The sequence below is a fragment of the Oryx dammah genome, unplaced genomic scaffold, assembly GCF_014754425.2.
Source record: "Oryx dammah isolate SB20612 unplaced genomic scaffold, SCBI_Odam_1.1 HiC_scaffold_29, whole genome shotgun sequence".
Taxonomy (NCBI): Eukaryota; Metazoa; Chordata; class Mammalia; order Artiodactyla; family Bovidae; genus Oryx; species Oryx dammah.
In genome coordinates this window covers 22023447-22032961 of record NW_024070213.1, presented here as the reverse complement: position 1 = coordinate 22032961, position 9515 = coordinate 22023447, and positions in this window count along the sequence as shown.

Genomic DNA, 9515 nt, shown 5'->3' with positions numbered 1-9515 from the left:
GAACAGGACCCCACAGGACCCTCTGGGTATATAAGTCTCCCTGAGTCCCTTGTTTATTATTTGCAGAAAAATGCTTTAGTCTCCTGGGCCCTCCCTGAGTTTCTACTTATCAGACAAGTGAGGGAATGCAGAAACAAAGAAGCAGTCAAACAAGAAAAGTAATGATTGCTTAAACAATAGCGCAGCAACAAGGAGTCCTAGTTCCTCCTCAAGGGATAAAATACCAGTCTGACACATTATCTTTGAGCTGTTCAGCAGAAACTAAGACCCCCGGCCAGGTGAAGGATGGAGGCCACATGCTACTCACAAGTGCATGCTGCTGCTAAGTCGCTTCAGTCGTGTCCGACTCTGTGCGACCCCATGGACTGCAGCCTACCAGGCTCCTCCGCCCATGGGATTTTCCAGACAAGAGTACTAGACCTCAAATAACCAGAAGGTTCATGATTAAGATTCCCCAAACATCACCCTGTTCCCTCACCACCAATCAGAAGGGAGTCAGGCACCCCACAGCTCTCACCCCCAAATGTAGCCTTAAAAAGTGCCTCCCTGAAAGTCATCAGGAAGTTCAGGCCTTTTGAGAACAAGCTGCCTATTCTCCTTGCTTGGTGCCTTTGATAAACATTTCACTGACACCACGGTGCTGTGTCAGTAGACTGGCTTTGCCGCACATCAGATGAGTAGACTCAAATTCCTTTTGGTGACAGTCCTACTTCCTATAAACCACATGTCACATAATTGCCTATCTTCTTAAGACTCTTTCCATGTTGTCTATGCTATTGGAAGTTTATACTACATTTTTATTCCTTTGCTGTCATGTCATGGGGCTCAGAAGGTAAAGAAAGTAAATGTATTGTAGGAAACCAAAAATGACAATTTTAAAAGTTGCCAGGGAGAAGATATAGATCACCTAAAAAGAAACAGGAATTCTTAATATCTACAATAAATGCTGGCCAAGAGAATAACATTTTCAGTGTTGAAATTCAAGAACCTTCGACCTAGAATTTTAACACCAATCAAACTATTTAAAATTGGGGACAAAATTAATGGTATAGCAGGCATACATAAGACTTCTCTTAATATTCTCTTGGAAGAAGTAGTCCACTAAGAAGAACTCACTATGAGACTTATGTCAATTAAGAATAAATAAGTAAACACTATATATATTTTTATTTTTTCTATAAAGAAAAAAGTGAAAGTGAAGGTATAGAGTAGAGAAGAATTGAAAAGACTTACAGAGTGTTATTATTATACAACATAGATAAGCAGAGGAATCCATAACCTAATGACATTATAGTGAGTTTTAAAAGTGCAAAATTATATGTGGAATCTTAAAAAATGATACAAATGAATCTATTTACAAAACAAAAATAGACTCACAGACAGAAAACAAACTTATGGTTACCAAAGGAAGAAGGGAAGTGGGATCAATTCAGTCTGGGATTAAAATGTACACTCTACTATATATAAAACTGACAAACAGTAAGGACCTGCTGTATAGCACAAGGAACTATACTTGCTGTCCTGTAATAATCTGTAAAGTACATGCATAGTCGCTCAGTCATGTCTGACTCTTTGTGACCCTACAGACTGTAACCCACCAGACTCCTCTGTCCATGGGATTTTCCAGGCAAGAATACTGGAGTGGGTAGCCATTCCCTTCTCTAGAACCTATAATGTAAAATAATCTAAATAAGAATAGGTACATACATTGTAAATCAACTATACTTTAATAGAATTTTTTTTAAAGAATGTAAAAATATACAATTTAATAAAATGACATTTTATGTGACTTAACTGAAAAACAATAATTAAAATTTAAAAATAAAGTCATTAAAAAAATAAAAGTGTCAAATTAGCAAAGAATAAATTTAATACTTGCATAGATAAATAACCATTATAGAAGTGAAAATGTCAATCACTTTATGAGGCTAATAAGTAGAACCTTGATTCCATCCCTGAATGAGAACAGCACAAATTATATTACCTACACTGTAGATAATTATACATTTAACTCATAGGAGAAACTCTTGCAAGTCAACATGAAAAAGATTGGAAATTCAAGAGAAAAATGAACAAAACATGTAATACACAATTTAGAGAATGGATACCAAGGATGAGATATGTATTTCTAGGAGAGCATAGAAATCAGAGAAATACAAACTTTTAAACAGTGACATACTACTTTATTCACATACACATACACAATGCACAAAGATTAGAAGGCTGGGTAATACCAAGTGATGGAGAAGATTCAGGGAAACAGACTTGCCCATGCATTTCTGGAGCGTCATCAAACTGGCACAAACATTCTAGAAAACAACCAAGGAGTATTTAGTGAAAATGAAGTACTCATATACTTTATGCCCAGCAATGCTCAGCGCGGGGCATGTGCCCAAGGATGCTCTTGCCGAAGTCATAGGAACACAGGTTCAAGGCCGTATCATTGAAGACTGTCAGATATGAGTCAACGATTGGCATTTGGGGGAAGTGGGAAATGAGAAAGAGAGTGGAAGAGAAATGGGAGTGATGATCAGGGATAAAGGGGGAAACAACCAAGATAAAACCAGACTCTGACCTTGTACAGCCTGTGACTGAATGGAGGAATGTGTTCAGCTCTGTATCTAAGGATCCTATCATGGGGTCAAGGCATGTGTAGTAGAAAAATAAATGAATAGCAGCCACCTGACTGCTCCACTTGCTTTGACCAAAGAAGTGAGCTGTGCAATGGAGGTGACACGTTCCTTGACCTTCCGACAGGCTCCCTCCCCTCCCCCCACCTCCCCATCCATTCAGCTGGTCTCACCCTCTACAAACAAACCCCTCCCTAGACCTCAGTAATCTCCAGGCTTAGGGTTTCCCACCCAAATCTCATTTCCTCCCAGTACACTTGTGGAGCAGGTTGCTCAACCCCTGAGTAACCCTGCCCACTTTACCCGGAGTCATATCAGACTAGTGCCCACCTCTGTCCCCTAAACTCGCCGGAGCCTCACTGCAGCCATCTCATAGAGTCTCCAACCCTCGTGCAAAAGAAGCACTAAGGAACCAGATGGAGGGAAGATCCTGTGTTTTCTGGGGGAAAATAAATTGCTTTCTCAGCAATTACTTGTGTACCTTCCTAGGTAATCAAACCAGGCACCTAGATAGAGAAGCCCCACCCCCACACAGATAAGGATCAGAATGGACTTGTTGAAGTGAGTCGGTAAGACAGAAAAGGCAGCACAAAGGTGAACTCTAAGAGCTGGAGGAGTTACAAGAGACAGAGTGTTTTATGGGAACATTTCTTGTCTGTATGCCTGCACCAGACTGCTCTTTCAGACTAAATCCTCAGTCCTTTCCCCCTAGATGTCTGTCTCATGGATCTGGCCTCACCCAGTTCCCTGGCAGACACGTGCTGTCCTATCTTTCCATTTCCTGAGCCCACCTGGCATGGGAACCCCAATCTGGGACTTTGCCAGACTTCAGACCACAAATGTCAGGAAGTGTTAGTCGCTCAGTCGTGTCCGACTCTTTGTGACCCCATGGACAGTAGCTCACCAGGTTCCTCTGTCCATGAAATTCTCCAGGCAAGAACACTGGAGTGGGTTGCCATTCCCTTCTGCAGGGGCTCTTCCTGACCCAGGAATTAAACCCCAGTCTCCTGCATTGCAGGCAGATTCTTTACCATCTCAGCCATGGTCCTAAATCCTTTCCCACTTGTGTGTCCTCAGCAACCAAATAAAATAGCCAGTCAGCATCCCAATGAAGCTTCTCTGATGAGCAAAACAGCACCCTGAGCCCTTAACAAGGAAAACCATAGAAATAGAAAGAGCTTCCCAGGTGGCTCAGTGGTAAAGAATCTGCCTTCGAATGCAGGAGACATGAGTTCAATTCCTGTGTGGGGATGATCCCCTGGAGAAGGAAATGGCAACCCACTCCAGTATTCCTGCCTGTGAAATTTCATGGACAGAGAATCCTGGTGGCCAACAGTCCACGGCACTGCAAAGAGTCAGACACAACTGAGTGCCTGAGCACTGCTACTACTTTAGAAGCAGAAGTTAAAGACACTGCCTTAAAGAATGTGAGCTAGCGTCTGCGGGTCCCCTGTTAAGTGTTAGCCGTTATCCTAAGCACTTTCATACATTTTCCTTGATTGTTTTTTTCACAATGACCCCAGCAATTAAAGCCCCATTTTCTCTGTTTTCCAGATGAGTAAACTGAATCTCTTCAAGGCTGAGGAATGTGTCTCAAGTAACAGCTGGTGAGTGACAAGTCCAATACTTCTGATTCCAAGCTCAGACATTTTCCAGAGCACCAGAGTTGCATTAAAGAGAACCCATCCTGCTTACAAATACAGAGCACTGTGACCTGAAATAGAATATGTGCAAAAGAGCAAATGCATGAAAAAATCAGCTCCAAGCCTGTGAGTTCTGGTCTCGCTGAACAAGAGGGGTTCAACAGGGAGATTCAGAAAGGCAGTTCAACGTTTGAAATCTAGTTGGAAAGGGGGCTATAGATTGGCGAGGAAGAGAAAAGAAAGTTGGAATAAGCACCTTCCCTTAAGATTACTTAGACATTCCTGCTGCCATGAAACAAATTTTCCAGTCTGTCTCCCAGAGTAAGAAAAATCATGCTGAAACGTGGCAGGGTGAATTCAGGTTAAGACTACAGAAATATTTCTGGTGATGAGGTGGTTAAATACCAAACCATTTCATTAAAGGAAGTGGTGAAATGCAGATTTCCACACCCCTCCCCCACTGTGGATGATTTTGGCTTATTCCTGTTGGAGACAGGAGCTCTAGAAACCTCACTTGGAGATCGCGATTCTACAGCTATAACTTAATTATGCTCGCATAAAAAGGCTTCAGGGTGAGCCATATAACAACAAACTATTACTCAAGCCCAGACCCTCCCAGAGAGCTGGTGTATAGCTTTTCACCTTTCCTCCCTGGTTCTCATACTCCAACAAGCATGAACCAGAAAGGGCCTGAGTCACCGGGTCACATGACTGAAAGTGCATTCGGGGCCTCTCCACTGTTGGCAGGGCCACATGAAACCAAAATCGCCCGTGCTCTGCGAGCCTGGGAGCACCAGACACTTACAGGTTCATGTTCGGAAACACCCCGGGGCAGCCGTCCAGCCATTGGAGCTTTAGAGAAAATCCATCCCTGAAAATACTTCATTCCAAGGCACACTGGCCTCACTGCAAGAGCAGTCTAGCTGGCCACGTACATTACTGTCACTCATACGTAGGGTCCACTGAACGGCTGCAGGTCTGGGATTGCTGGGGCTACCTCAGTATGCCTCTGTATTTCAGCATTATTCGCTGTTTTTCACAGAAGAGGATGTTTGCAAGGGCTCCATTCCTACCCATTCAGGTATGTGTTGGCCAGTCAGTTGATTTGTTGGGTAGGTAGTTGCTTCATTGGTTGATAGGTTTGTTCATTTTGTAAGTAGTACAAGGGCACAAACCACCTCCGAGAAAATGATGTTTCACAGACTCATTCGTGATTTCACTGCCCCCGCGGGAAATCACAAGAGGCCTTGCACAGGAAGTCCGCCTGAAGAAATTTTTCTCCTGCTCTACCATTTCCGTTTTCCTACCAGTGAAGGACTCAGAGACGATTTGGGTTTAGTCAGACCTTAGGAATCGTCTAGTACCATCTCGTCATCCAGGAAAGGAGGCCCAGCCCTGGGAAGATGAAAGGACTCGCCCAGGTCACATATCTGGCCAGTGCCTTTCACTGGGGAGCAGACCAGCCCACACCCAAGGTGAAGGAGGAGGGAACAGTCCATTTCCTGCTTGTACAGTGCCCTTCACGTGTCCATGTCCCAACTACCACCATCATGACCAAACGCCCACCTACGTTGCCCACCTACGTTGCCCGCCTTACTGCTTCTAAGAGCTCATTGAGCCTTTGATTTCCAGAAGACTTTAAATAGGTACCATGGTGTCCCTTCAGTAGACATGGAGATGGCTTCCTGAACACAGAGGAAGGAACCATCCTCAGCAAGCTAAGACTGGGTGGCAGTTTTGTGTTGTTGCTTTCGTCATTCACCTTTTCCCCCTCATTCTTGCCTTTCAATTCCCAGAACCCGCCTCCCCAACACTCAAGTGGATCTGTCAAGTATAGGTCTTGGGGGTGCTTGAAAGAGCCGGGGTTTTCAAATCAAAAAGCCTAGATAGTAATATCAGCTGCACAGTCTCACTCCAAATACCTAGTGATTGGCATCTTTAAATTGGGGACAGTAATGCTATGGTGCCATGAGAATGAAATGACATCATATTTTGGGAAAGCCGGTTTGAAATTGTTATGAGAGGGAGTGTAAGGGATTTTCCTCACTGCCTTCAAGCTGCCCCAGGCCTGATCATGGGAGTAGAGTTCACAGCCCAAAGGAAGGGTGTCAGCAGCTGGGCTGGGCCAGAGGCAGAGCTGGAGGTGGGAATGCGATTTACGCCACCTGTGTACACAGGAAAGAGAGGCGTCCCACAGTTCTCGGAGGGGGTGTGGCCGGGGGCGTGGCAAGGGCTCGAAGGGGCTGGGGTGTGTGTGTGTGTGTGTGTGTGTGTGTGTGTGTGCGTGCGTGCGCGTGTGTGAGGGACTTTCTGTGTGCGTGCTTGGTTCTCATGGCTGCTGGAGCAGTTTAAAGAGGCTGCGTCACTGCTGGCCTGGCAAACAGGGAGCTTGCTCCAGGGCAGCAACTCATTTTTTTCCCCATCCTGGGCTTGTGCAAGTGGAGAGTATCTGGCATGTGGACGCCTATTCCTTCTTACTCCAGGTGCTCCAAGGGCTCACTTCTTCCTCCCACTCTACTATCTTCAGAAGTCTTGACGAGAAATGATCATCTCCTAAGACGAACGTCTAACCTTCCTGCTCCAGCTCCAAAGACTTAGTTCCTTCCAGAAAGAGCATCCTCCTTTTTTTTTTTTAATTGGAAGCAATGATATAGATTTAGCCATGGCAGTGATGGGGGTTAAGAACAGCCTCTTTTTACTAAAGAAGAAAAGTGATGCTGTGCTGTGCTTAGTCATGTCCAACTCTTTCCAGCCCTATGGACTACAGCCTGCCTGGCTCCTCTGTCCATGGGATTCTCAAGGCAAGAATACTGGAGTAGGTTGCCATGCCCTCCTGCAGGGGATCTTCCAAACCCAGGGATGGAACCCAGATCTCCCACAGCTGCAGGCGGATTCTTTACTGTCTGAGCCACCAGGGAAACCCAAGAATACTGGAGTGGATAGTCTATCCCTTCTCCAGGGGAACTTCCCAATCCAGGAATCAAACTGGGGTCTCCTGCTTTGCAGACGGATGCTTTACCAGCTGAACTGAGGAAAAGTGGGGGGAAGAGTAAATTAGGAATTTGGGGTTAACATATATAAAATAGATAACTAATAGGAACCTACAAACTCTGGAAAATTTTTAAAGAGATGGGAATACCAGACCACCGATCTGCCTCTTGAGAAATCTGTATGCCCGTCAGGAAGCAACAGTTAGAACTGTGCTTGGAACAACAGACTGATTCCAAATAGGAAAAGGAGTACATCAAGGCTGTATATTGTCACCCTGCTTATTTAACTTATATGCAGAGTACAGCATGAGAAACGCTGGACTGGATAAAGCACAAGCTGGAATCAAGATTGCCGGGAGAAATATCAATAACCTCAGATATGCAGATGACACCACCCTTATGGCAGAAAGTGAAGAAAAACTAAAGAGCCTCTTGAAGAAAATGAAAGAGGAGAGTGAAAAAGTTGGCTTAAAACTCAACTAAGATCATGACATCTGGTCCCATCACTTCATGGCAAATAGATGGGGAAACAGTAGAAACAGTGACAGACTTTGTTTTTCTGGGCTCCAAAATCACTGCAGATGGTGACTCCAGTCATTAAATTAAAAGACGCTTACTCCTTGGAAGAAAAGTTATGACCAACCTAGACAGCCTATTAAAAAGCAGAGACATTACTTTGGCAACAAAGGTCTGTCTAGTCAAAGCTATAGTTTTTCCAGTAGTCATGTGTGGATGTGAGAGTTGGACTATAAAGAAAGCTAAGCACCAAAGAACTGATGCTTTTGAACTGCGGAGCTGGAGAAGACTCTTGAGTGTCCCTTGGACTGCAAGGAGATCCAACCAGTCCATTCTAAAGGAGATCAGTCCTGAATGTTCATTGGAAGGAATGATGCTGAAGCTGAAACTCCAATACTTTGGCCACCTAATGTGAAGAACTGACTTATTGGAAAAGACCCTGATGCTGGGAAAGATTGAAGGCAGGAGGAGAAGGGGACAACAGAGGATGAGATGGTTGGATGGCATCACTGACTCAATGGACATGAGTTTGAGTAAACTCCAGGAGTTGGTGATGGACAAGGAGACCTGGCATGCTGTGGTCCGTGAGGTCGCAAAAAGTCAGACACGACTGAGCAACTGAACTGACCAAACTGAAGAACCTACTGTAAAGTACAGGAAACTCTACTTAATATTCTGTAATAACCTATATGGGAAAAGAATCTGAAAATGAATGGATATATATATACATATATATAACTGATTCACTTTGCTGTACACCTGAAGCTAATAGAACATTGTAAATCAACTATTCTCCAATATAAAAAATTAAAATTAAATTTAAAAAAATTTTAGAGCACATCTTCTTTTACTCAACTCAGCCACATACCTTTTTCATCACTTCCTGAATCCTCCTCCCTCAATAAGCATGGCACATTCCACCTTCAATTTCTTCTCTCCACAGATTTTTTCTCTTTTGCTTATAAGCGTGTTTAGACTTCTAATAACTTGAGGAATGTTCCTCTATGCTTTCTCCATGATTTACAGTCCTGTTTTTATTTTCTTTCCATTGCTACACTTCTTAAGTCAGTGAGCTATATAAGCACTCTTTTGTTTTCTTGAAATTTACCCCACTTCATGCTCTATAAAATCTCTTCTCCCAAAGGTCGCCAAGGAGCTGTCTAAAGGTCAGTGACTGATTTTCTGGCCTCATTCTTCTTCTGCAATATTGATGTTTCATTCAGTGGGATTCACTATCCCCATGGCTCCTACGGATGACCCTCATCTCTACTTCTCGTGGATCCCATGTCCCCCTGGGATAATTCCTCTTCCTTTTGCTGCCTCCTGAAAATAGACGTTTGTTCTCAGGGCCTCTGCTGCTCTGTTTATTCTCTTTCCCTTATTAATTTCATTCACTCTCTTGGATGGATGTTTGTTTCATTCTGAAGACATGTCCAAAACCCTTGTTGGGGGTGGGGGCGAGATGGAAACGTAGGAGGTGAACTGAAAGATGCTGGGTTTCTCCTGAGATCATGAAAACCTTCTAAAATTGACTGTTGTGATGGTTGCACATATCTTTGAATAGTCTAAAAACATTAAATTGTGTATAAATACTTTAAATAAATGAATTGTATGATATATAAATAACATCTCAAAAAAGCTGCTAGAAAGTCACAAGAGGTCTGTAAGTAATAGACAATTAGAAAGCTTAATGGAAAAAATATCACCCTAAAGTCAACAAAATCTAGAAATGAATA